Raw genomic sequence first — 12,476 nt, 5'->3', positions numbered from 1 at the left:
AAATTCTCTTGTTTTACTTCACCGCATCTTCGAATTTTAACATTATTTCTCATTCTTTCGAGACATTACCTCTAAAATAGTATAATATATTTTACGAAAATACAATTTGCTGCTATTGAAGCCGAGAGTTTGCGATGAAAGATTGAAGATGAGAGAAAGAAAGCATAGATTCTATTTGTAAAAGTATTAATCACTAAAATTGTCACATACCCGTAGTGAAATTACGTAATAAAATGTTCATGTTACCTCCATTTTTGGGGGTACAATGCTAGTTACATACATAAAGAGGGGTACTGGAGGAAGAAAAGGTTAGGAACCGCTTTTCTAGGCAATTTATAAAGGTGCTCTATGATCTATAACTGGTTGTGAAAATTTCCTCTAAATATCAAAGGTCTGACGATATTCAAGTGGCCATCGAACAATGAAAGTCACCATTACATCGACAGTGGTTAAAAACCACCTGCTATGTTTTTGAATAATCAACCGAGGTTGCTAGGGAGCGATTTAGATGAAAGGTATGAATCTAGAGGCAAGCCGACAAGGTTTGCGGCTGCACGCTACTTCAAGGAGCGATTTCGTAACCCTCAAAACTGGTCCATTTGTTGATGTCATCAGTCCATATAACTGAGTTCAGTTTCGACTATGTTATGACGGCTGAGGGAAAACAAATTTCCTCCACGTTTTCGTCAGTAATAACAAGTGGAGGAAACCTAAAGCCGAGGTCAGCTGAGTAATATAGAAATATAGAACGGGTGGGTGGCCGGTTAAATGTAGCGATATCATTCGGAATGATGAAGTCGATGGAAACTTGGCGTGGGCTATGACCTATTTTTGATTTATGATAACTAGGTTTTTACTGCAAAGGTCTTACACATATGATGAGCACCATTATTATAAATAGTCATCAACATTATTATTAATTACGCAGCTTTCCAACTATACCTCAGTCGGCTAATTCTCTTCTGGATATCATATATAATGCCATTCCAATGTGTGTATCATTAATGATTGTGAGAATCGGTATAGCCAATACCATTATTTTTTAAATATTTAATAGCTACATAGCTTAAAATAAAATAATTGAGCAAAACTATTTTTTTTCTGAAAATATTTGTGCCAAGAGGTACTTCGTCGATATAGTTCAAATTGTTGAATGCAAACACTATGGTCTCAAGGTGTTTTTCTTGAGCTAATATATTATAAAGTTAATCATGGAACAATACTGCATGATGCCCATCCACGAAAGAAGATAATCGTTAGTTCGAGAAAGATTAACCAACAAGTGAGGCATACATGAAGACCTGACACTGATTTTCCAAATGGAGAGACCGTTGTAAAGCAATCCAAATGGACTGGAGACCAACGATTTTTTAAGCCTTAACAGGAAAGTTAATAGCCATATATCCAGGCAGTAAAAATAATAGCCGGTGCGTCATCGGTAATAATACCGAGAGGGAGTAATTGAAGTCCAAAATGGAACTGAATACGAGCTGTACCGTCCAAAAAGGTTCAAGAATTAGTTTCGAGAAGGACCTTGGATTGTAAAGTGGGTGTGTGGGTATTCACAAGTTATTTGGTACAGTGACCGCTTCATCTACCGCGGTAAAGCGATGGGAAACTCGGGCAACACAAGCCGACATGCTGCGCATTTGAAAGAGAGTGTGCATTCAAAATGCACGAGCCGACCTTGCGTGCAATGAAGCGCCTGCCTCCGTTCCGGCCGAGAGAAAGTGGATAATGGTTTTTCTTAAATTCCAGAATAGGTCACTGCAGTCTTTATCGATGTTATTTCTTACTCTTCAAACGGAGCGTGATATAGGGTGACATCGTAAGCCTCGTTATTTCTTCACGTCGACTTTCGATAATGATTTAGTTCCTCCGTAATATCTCCGTCTACTGACCTCAGCATCAGAGAATGCGACCTCCTCACAAAACATAGCTTTCCCAGCACTAGGGTGGGACTTAGTGCCAGTGAAAATCCTATTAGAAGTGGCAGGATATCTTCTTATCCGCTATGGCTGCGTTGTGCCGTAGCAACATTCATTTAATCCTCAGAAAATAATATCGATTCCCTCCCTCAAATATAAAGAGGACCACCTCCTCCAGTGATTTCGTGCACAAGTGTAAAAATCCGTATATTCTTTATTCAAGCCAAAATTATTGAGTTGGACGAGTGACATTTTTAGCCATAATCACTAAAATTCATTATGATGACGGAGTGAAGATTCGAGATTTTTCCAAGGAAATGTTGATGACATATTGGCTCGACCAAAAGATGATATGTTCACTGACTCGCGTTGCTCGCAGGGGGGGGGCTCTGCCCCCCCAGACCACCCGTAAAAGGCCTTCGGCCTTGTTTTGGTCGCTATGGAAGGTCTTATACTTTTTGTATGCCGCTTGCTACTTACGGATCTTTTAGTTTTCAATTGGCTAGATTAGATATAAGTAATATTTCTACTTTCAAGTAAAACGAGCGTATAGTACGTGGGTTACAATATGAAAGTAAAATATTAATGAAGAGGAACGTTTTTCTGAGGGACTAAGAAAATAAAATGGATTTTTATGAGCCTGACAGAGTTTCTAACTTATTCAATTCAAATACAAAATAACGTCGAGAGCATGTTCCCCTGTAACACTCAATTTATAACTACTTAATATCATAACATAACGAATTTACGAAATACAATGAACTACAGTAAACTACATTTTAATTGATAAAAGGAGATCCTTAGCATGAATTGGGCCTAGTATGACGAATTAAAAAAGTTATCACCATAGGTAGGTAAAAATGAAAATATAATCATTTTTACCTACCTATTATGTAAGACTTGTTTAAAAGTCTTTCTACTACAATCGTGTATCGCCAACAAGATACGAACTATAGTCAACAGCACGAACCATATTTCTAAAATGGCATTTAGTGCACTTGTTAACTTTGAAATTAATAACCACCACACTTTCGATGTAATATACCAAAAACAGCAACTAATTTCCTACCTTATATTTCTCTGCTTTTCATTTGAATGAGCTTTGATTTAAACAGATGTTTGTTCTTGCGGACAGAAGACGCAAAGAAATAGACACTTCAAATATTATTTTCCTTATTTTCATCCTTATATTTATCAGTTTTTCGTTTTAATTCCTTTTTAGCTCCTCTTGTTTGCATAAACAAATATTTTGCTATGATTGTTCGTTTGTATGACTGCCGCGCCGCCTTGGAATTTGGTGGCCATTTCTTGAACTAATTCCCATACTCAATTTTATATGAATAAACAGATAAATAATTGTAAATTTAGTGTTTTCATAATTTTTCCTGGGGTTTCAGACAATTTTAGAGGGGGTCTTCATTAGACTTTTTGTCGTATCTCGTCTCGTTCACCCCAAACATTTGTATGCGTGAGTGAATGAATGAATGAATGAATGAATGAATGAATGAGTGGTCGTTAGGGGACTTTATAATATATAGATATGACAAACTTAGGGGAGCAAAACACCACATTTCAATATTATACTATAGCCAGTGACAGATAGATAATGAAAATATTGATAACATTAGCATCTATGGTGTATTAAAAAAGTTTAAATAGCTTGTCACTCCAAATAGTATATTATAAGTTAAATTACACGTATGTATTCCTTATCAACTCTATCTCCCAAACCTATTCCATTTTTTGCCAAGTCTGTTGCATAGATCTCGAACTCAAGTTCTGAAAGTAATCTTCGTTGAAATTTCAAAACAATACTGCAACATGAATGAGCTCAGATTGTGGGTATAAAAAGCGTGGGAATAAAAATGTGGATTTTTTAATATCTATAGAAATAATTTAAATTCCAAAAAGGGAAAATTAGACACAAGTAGATTTTCAACCACCGATAGGAACTGCTTCAGTGATACACTGAATGGCACGCTCCAAGCAATTGCTTATGCTTGAATGAAAATTAGCCACTTAGTTCGAGTGCCTCTTAGAAAATTCACGTGGGAAGTCAAAGATATACCAATTAAAAACACTTATGAAATAACCGACCATAAAAAAACTTCTTGGCACACGTTACAACTCCAGTGACAATAATGAGTAGGAAGGTAATGATTAATTACTACTGAGCTTTTGGATGCCTAAGCTATACTTTTCAGGGCATTTTGATTTGATTACTTCTCCAGAACGTCAGTCTAAGACGGACATTCTAGCTAGTACAGTTCGTATCGGAGAGTCAACATTCCAGCTTTAACGATTTATTGATGATAGTGAAATATGAAAGAAATCACGATTTCACGTCTAGTACACCCACATTTAACCTCGCTGATTTAAAACCAAGAAAAATCTAAATACTTTTCCTTTCTCTCAGAACTGAAATGGCACGTTTCACTAGCAGCAGTGAAAAACGGTGCAAGCAGAACTAAATGTCCCATTACCTGAGGCATGATAAAGTACGCGCGATGGCTAAAACGCGCGAATGAGTACCCACGCTTAATGGAGTGTGTTGACAGGCAGCAGCAATACCTGTCAATTGACTGTTCCCGTGGGAAATGTACGCCCAAATAATTGAACAGGCTAATTATTTGGAGAACCACGAAGGCAGTCGATCCTATAAATTCGACCCGAGGCAGGGTAATGGACGAATTGCAGCGAACGTAACTATTCCTTTGGGCATCGCTCCCTCGACGTTTGAAATAGCATTCCATGACGGAAATAGCAATTACACCTCCTTGGTTATGCGCTATCCCCAGCCTCAAGAGAGTACAGAAAAGATACGGTCGAACCTCGTGACGGTCTTTGAACGGAATAATAAACATTTCAGACCGCGGGTTGTCAAGGACTAGAAGAAAAAAAACCCTTTGGGTGAGATTTCATTTAGCGATACCTCCAGTAAAATACTGGTTAGCAACAGATGGTGTACGAGAGAGATCAGGTGGAGAAACATTAATTGATTCGGGAAATGGCATGCAAAACCAATGGAAACATTCGTCAAACAGAATACCAGAGAAAGTCGATTGCATGTTAGAAGAGATAGACTAGAGAAAACCCGCATCGGATACCGATACATGCATTAGCAAACCAACGAGATACTTCAACGCATACCGCAGGGCCTATAAAATTCCTTCCATCGCACATTGGATTAAGAAATCAGTCGCACTCTCCATAAATATTGTTCAACAGCCAGTATCAGTCCATTTTTTCCATCGCTCACTTTCGTGAACTCCAATTCGTACGAATAGTTGGGAAATCACGACAAAAGAAATATTTACCTTATTATGTGGAATAAGTTGTCCTAATAAATAAATATTCTTGCAAAAATATACATTTTAGGGTGAAATGGTATTTTTTAAATAAAACATTTTAAGACCAAAAAATTAATTCGTATGAGCCGGTTTTGTCAATTACAATGGCCTAGATAATAGCACCTCTGGAACTACTGTTTTATGAAAAAAAGTTATCAGAGGATAAATGAGAGATCATTGGTTACGTCAAATTATATTTCTACACGGACTAAATATAGCATCAAGAAGAAAGATGTGAGTGCATAGCAAATCTAATGGAATATTTTATCTCTCCAAAACAGTCAAAGATAAGACGGAACGTGAAGGAAGCTGCCACCGAAAACCTAAATGTTTATGACTTCATGTCACGTGGGGATGGAAAAGGCAACATATGAACGCCTGGATGACCCAAATCGATTCCAAGCGGAGACAAAAACGTTCACCGAAACAGCTCCGTTATTATTCACTTTGGATTCAATTTATTTCACGCGGCGGATGAAAAGACGTTGCGAAATGTTGAACTCTTTCTTTCGCTCCGTACGCGGAGAGAACCTGAAATCAACTCGAGCTATTTAGATTGGCCAGTGAGACATTTTTGCCGATGACCTTCGAATACATCACATAATCGATAGAATGAACGGATAAATTGTGCAAATTCCACCTTTTAACTGAAAAATGGATTTTACATTAGCCAGCGAGATTTGATTAAACATAAACTATTAATTATAAAAAATATGAAATATATCTGTATATGTATATGGAGCATATCGATGGCTAAGTTCTAACAACGCGTATCTCAAATTCGGCCGGTTTGAGAAAGGTATCTTAAACCAAGTGTAATAACATTTCAAAAATAAAATACAAGCAAAAAACAACTCCTTATTTGGAAGTGAATGCTTCTATTCCAGTTTTATGAACTTTTGGTTTTTAATTTCAGTGTACAAGTAAAAAAATAATCGTTTTTTTGCTCTTCAGAAAAATTACTATTTTTTGAGATAATTGTTGTTAGTTTAAACTTATCCATCGATACGCATTCCATTACTCAGATTTCGGTTCCGTAACATCTCGGAAGGTTTCGAGCATTGAATCAAAGAATGTACAGACTTCTATTCTTCTCTATTTCGTCATTCCTCGCTTGGATTCTCATCATTACTTGTTACACTCTACGCCTTTAGTTTCTAAAGGCTCACGCCCTTTAGCTATTAAAGAAAATCCTCGAATCCGTTGAATTTTGGAAAGGAACGCCCACCTCCCCCATCCCTATACACATCTGGTACGTCCTTAAAGGTCATCTTTAAATCGTAAGCGTGCACCGCGAGCCGCGAGCTTCGCTTCATTTCTTTTGAAAACGACGAATAAACATCAGCTGATTCAAAATATTACACAAAAGCAACTCTCTCTCTCTCTCGCCATAAATGAACGGTCGGGCCTAGATTCTGGGGAAGAAATGTGTCACACCTTGAATATATATATGGACCTTATAGAGGTATTTACATTTCGTTCAGCGTTTTTCGGCTGTCAACTGCTTGCCCACACGTACGAAACGCAGTCATTCCCAGAAAAACCGGCGCCATCAGATGAAACAAGCGAGTAAATTTCCAATTCCTTAATGAGTTTCGAAATCTTAAGTGCTAGCAAGTCAACCGAGATATTTTCGACTGGAATTCCTCAGAATAAAATGGAATAGTATCTGAATTATAACAGTGAATATATATCCCAGAAAATACGCGATTAGGCCTTATTTTGTAAGGATTAGGAGCTATTTGTTCACTCCGGCTTCCCTTAAAAAATTAAAATTAGTCATTGGGAATACCAACTACATTTTTCATAACAAATACCATAGTGACTTCACCAAGGCAAGAGGGCTGCTTACAACAGTCACGGCAAAAAGTTACCTCAAAGTTAAGCTTGTAGCGTGGTTATCTCTTTATAATATATAATATATATTGAAAATTTCGATTACATAACTGCATTCCTCCTGCGTAGATATAGCTGAAGTAGGAGAGGAAAAAATTAAATCCTATAAATAAAACTTACGTGTATTTTTTACTGAAACATTACAGAAACAGATCGATTAATAAACGGGACACACACGAAATCAAGGACGAAACTTGTACAGCCTAGGTAAAATGATAAGTTTTCTGAAATTTAATTAATGAACGATGTAAAAACTTCTCTAATGAATAATACTTTAACACCCTAATGACTATTAAAATCCAACAATGACATTTTTTAGGCTTGTACCTGGAAAACATTTGGTCTCGAAAAACCCATGCAACTTTCGAAGCCATTTTAATTCGAATGGCAGCTAGCACAAAACCATATACGAAGCACGGGGCACGAAAATAATACTAAATAAATGAAAGTGGCGCAATAATGACACGGGTTGAAAATCGGACAAAGTTGGTGAGGGATAATTGGTCTGCGTTTTTTGGCTGGCCTTCTCGTGCGTGGAATAAACTTGCATTGAAAATCAAATCGTTCGCTTTAGAAAATAAACTCAACTTCCATACTCATGCCCGAGTACGGAAAATTTTCGATTTCTCATCACGCCAATCACAAAAGACATTTACAGTAAAAAATATTAAAGAAAAAAACTTGCATCTGGGAAGAAAAGCCAGTAAAAATATTGCGTGCGACAGAGCGCAATTAACTCCAAAATATCTTTTTCTGACAATGATTATCAATTCCAGTATCTCATATACTTTGAACACATGCTAAAACTGATTTCGGTTGAAAATAATTGAGTAAACTGGTTTACAAACTTTCGGTTCCATTAACTAGCTAACACCATTTAGAAGCCGAAATAAATTTACAGCTTATCTCAAGGGCCAATTAAGTCAAATGAGGGAATTTCCAGGTATTTTAGCTTTAATATCTTCAATACTTTAGTTAGATTCAGCCAATACATAATTATATAACTATGATGTGTACTATTTATACCCTTTCAATTCCATACTGTACCATCGCCTATGTAAGGTTCATTATATTTCCCCCAAGTGAAATAATTATTCGCAAAAGGTACGCGGAGAAGTAACAAAGACGCAAATATTAAAAAAAAATAGATTATATTAGATCCGATAATTTCACTCAATTAAATTATACGATACATCGTGTTCATTCTAAACTAGCATTTCTATACCATTCCTCAGAGACGGGAATTGCATCTCATAATGGCCTTCGCAGATTCACAAGATTCACAAGAAGTTTACGTCTTGGCACAGACACCGTAAGGAAAAGGAACAAAAGTCAATCGCATTTTTATCAAAAATTACAATGAAATGGCAGCTAGACGGAAGGAAATAATAAGAATTATTATGAACACAAAGAACATTATACACCGTCCAGTGATCTCCACTACCGACGACTTACATGGTAGAGACGGACCAGTTGGTCAATACTTGATCACTGGCCAATAGTTTCTCAAACACTCTTAACCCTCATATGGATTTACAAATTTAGTTACGTCGTTGGATTTACGGCGCCGCAGCGGCGCTGCGTCTTTGGTTGCTATTATCCTCCAAAGTTAGCCTGAATTTACAAATTTTCTGATTGATAATGGTAAACACATCTATTATCTTTATTTCTCACCATGTTTTGCTAGATTTAACCCAATATTATGGAAGTTATAACAAAAAATCTTAAACGCTGCATTCTTTTCTATTTGTTGCCGTAATGCTCTCTATTTCTGTTCCAGTTATCTGTTACTTTCAAATGAAAGTTTTTAATTCGTCTGTAATGGTTATTTGAAATATTTTTCCTGATATGCAGTGCTGGAAAAAGTCCGCTTTTTAATGTTTATATTGTTTATATTTTTATCTGTCTAAATACTAAAAATGAGGACCGAATAAAATTCTTTTATGCCTCGTATGACATACTTTTGCTTCACTGCGTTCACCCATATGTTATATCTTTGCAGTGTTTATAGAAGGATAAGTTAATAAACTTTAATAATCGAACAGCTGTAAGTGAAGTGAGAAGAGACGAGTGTTACTTTCGTGATTTTTACACGATTCTCGCGATCAAGACAAATCTTACGAATATTCTGGGAGCTTATATCCTGCAATTAAAAAAAATCAAGTCTTATGGGTTTTGAAATATAAAGGATATGGGATAATAAGTGACGTGCCAAAGAACCCAACGCCGCTTTGGAGGTGGAGGTAGAAGAGCCGGTATTTTTTTCCTACCGCGGAGCCCCATTCCCTCACTGAGGGCGTATCCTTAGATATGGACGAGTAAATGTGATGCGTAGGAGTGCACCAGATGAGGTTTTACTCCTGGATTGGTTGGAAATCCAAAAAAATTACTTCTTAGAAGTATGGGTTGTAGGGAAGAAGGAACAGGCGCCTATTTTCTTTCGTCCAGCTTTGCTTGAGGGACTGGTGGAAGAATGTTCTGGGGTGACAAAAATACCCTCACGCTGAGAGGACTTCCCTCATCTTTACTTTCCGTCGCGTTTTAAGGATTTTTACTGACTTATTTTAATGAATTCTTTCGTCATTCTAATTACAAACGTGTTCACATAATTACATTAATGCACATACTTGTGAGCCAATATCATCCTACTTCTAAGTATGAGACAATCAATACAAATGGTAGAATTCTGCAATGGTTGCCGTGCTGGCAAAGTCATACAGTGCTGTTCTTTTTTATCCAGCTTTAGCATTAAATAATGATGATGCACGTACAGATTTCAGCTTCCCCTTGAAATATTACCTCCTATCTAACTTGAGGGCAGATAATGAAAAAATCACAGGAAAACTTGGATATTGCCAAGCGTAATTTCTACCGGGTTATTTTTATATTACAGCCATGAAAAGATATACCATACCTGCAGCTTAAGAAATATACTCTCGCTTAAGTACTATACTTTTCGTCTCTTTGAAACATTTTAATCGCCGATAAAGCCAACTCTGTCACGATAATCAAACATTGAATGAAAAACAATCGGAATTTCAAGTACAATCGGTCTCTCTCCGCTCCAGAACGAGTAAAATCAACAACTTCCTTTTTTAGATTCCCTCCTTAACGTCAAACACAATGAATGCCTACTTAAAAACACCGGAAACTCTAAATGAGAGAATTCCAAGACTGTTGGACAAATAACAATGGGAAAAGAATGGAGACGCTTAATACAGGAACACGCCCTACCAACGTTTGGCTGTACAAGACACGAGGCTTTTACATCGATGGAGTCCAATTTTGAGGATGAGTTTCAAGTTAAAAATAGCACGATACGATTGAGACACGCCTTTTTTTCCAAAAAAAACACTCGAATGATTTCTCTCGTGGAAATACTGTTACGAAGTTCCCTCTAAGGCCATGAATCAGTCAGTAAATGAATGAAGTTGGTTGAATTGAATTTATTTCTATGCGGGCTAGCAATGCCTGTAGACATTAATACCTCACTTAGCATAAATATAACTTAAAATTGATGACGGCTTCTTGATTAATAAGAATGCCAAATTTTCAGCGCAATGTTTCATTGCACGTAAAAAAACTGATTCTGGTTCAGACTCCATTGATTTCGATTAAGCGAATTTCGATTAAGCGAATAATAACCATAGAAATATATGGAAAGATAAAATATGGGCAGAATTTACGTAATCATCATTAAATGTGTTTTAACTTCATGGCAAGAATTGTTTTGTGCTTGATGAGCTAGGTGTTGATAACTGATAGAACTTTGTTAATTATTTCGAAGAACCGACATAAACACATAAATATAAAAAAATATTTATTGTTCTTGGACCCTTGGTCCACTAAGAACACACAAAGGTATGCATTAGTATTAGAACTCGAGTACACAGAAAAATTGGGTACATGCAAGAAATGATACAATAATGGTAACAGAAAATGCAAACTTACTGGTAAATTAATTTTATCTTTAATAGAATTTTATTGAACAGTATATTTTTGAAAGACATCAGTGATTTAGAGTTAGCTAAGGAGTACTATTCCAAATTATAAAATATAATAGGATCATATCTATACATTTCATTAAGTGACTAACGTGAAGTTGGTTAGTTTTTGAAAATTGTTTTCCAGCTATATTTTCCGTCAACTTTCTCAAGTAGAATTACATATCGTGCTCACAAAAAAATATTTCCAACAACCGCATGCAAACAAGAGGTACTTATTTATAAATTTTATAAAAATAAACAACTTGGGTTAAGAAAGAAATTCATAAAGTAAAATCCTTGTCTGGTAGAGAGTTTGAATACTTATGAAAACTATTTTACAAAGAAAACATCGGGTAACATCTCCCTGCTGTATGAAAAAGCATTATCTTGACACCATCCCAAATTGTATTTAAAAAATCTGACCTCTTACTTCTAGTACCAAACTTAAGGGTGATCCACGGTGAAAAAAGCGGCCGATTTCAATTTCTGCATAAGGCTGAAATATTCTGACGTTAAGGCTGAAATAGACCAGTAATGTAGGTATCTCATGGCGCTACTTTGAATCTCACTCAAAAGCTTCTGTGCATATTATCTTCTATATTATTTCTACTGTATTGATACCTTTTTCTCAACTTATACGCAACCAAACTCTACAAATGAGGTACCAAAATGCACAGAATTTATCAGATAACATGCGACGGCATACCTTACTTCCTAATATTGCTATTGTTTCCTAAAATTGGTTTTTAAAAAATAAAAAAAATAAAATATTTTTAAAAAACTTGTAAATATTCCTGACGTTATCGGCGCACAAACTGATACATTTGTTCATTTGCAACAATGTCTCGCATTCTTTAAATAACTTTTATCAAAATGCGGCTGATTCCACATTCAAGTCTCCTGTTGATACGTAGTATCATATGTAGAGTATGAGTCATCATGTGCTTTTAACAGAGGATAGTGTAATTACTTCCAATGTTACTTCCTTCAGAGGTCCTCTGACCTCAATTCGTACATGAACATTCCAATTAAATTTGTACATAAGACCCTGCCTTTTTTTCTACATTTTAAAATTAGAAACTCGCCTATCCCTCTGTGGACCTGCATTGAAAAGAGCGGGGGAAGCCCGCTGGGAGCGGGCTCAGCACGCTCGTCTTTCTTGAAAAGAAAGTAAAAAATTAAATAAAAATGTGTAATAGGTTATTCATACAATTCTTCGGTATTTCAAGAATATATTGAGGTTCAGGTTATAAAAAGGGAGTCATAAGAGACAACACAAGTGTTAAAACGAAAAAATATAAACTAATGATCATACA

General features: G+C 36.1%; 1 protein-coding gene across 1 annotated transcript in view; it reads left to right on the top strand.

Moving 5' to 3' along the window:
• LOC124165570 overlaps positions 1–12,476 on the top strand; it is a 166,412-nt gene that overhangs the window by 64,547 nt on the left and 89,389 nt on the right. The gene's annotated exons all lie outside the window — the stretch shown is intronic.

The sequence above is a fragment of the Ischnura elegans genome, chromosome 9 (assembly GCF_921293095.1).
Source record: "Ischnura elegans chromosome 9, ioIscEleg1.1, whole genome shotgun sequence".
Taxonomy (NCBI): Eukaryota; Metazoa; Arthropoda; class Insecta; order Odonata; family Coenagrionidae; genus Ischnura; species Ischnura elegans.
This window is presented reverse-complemented; position numbering and strand designations above follow the sequence as displayed.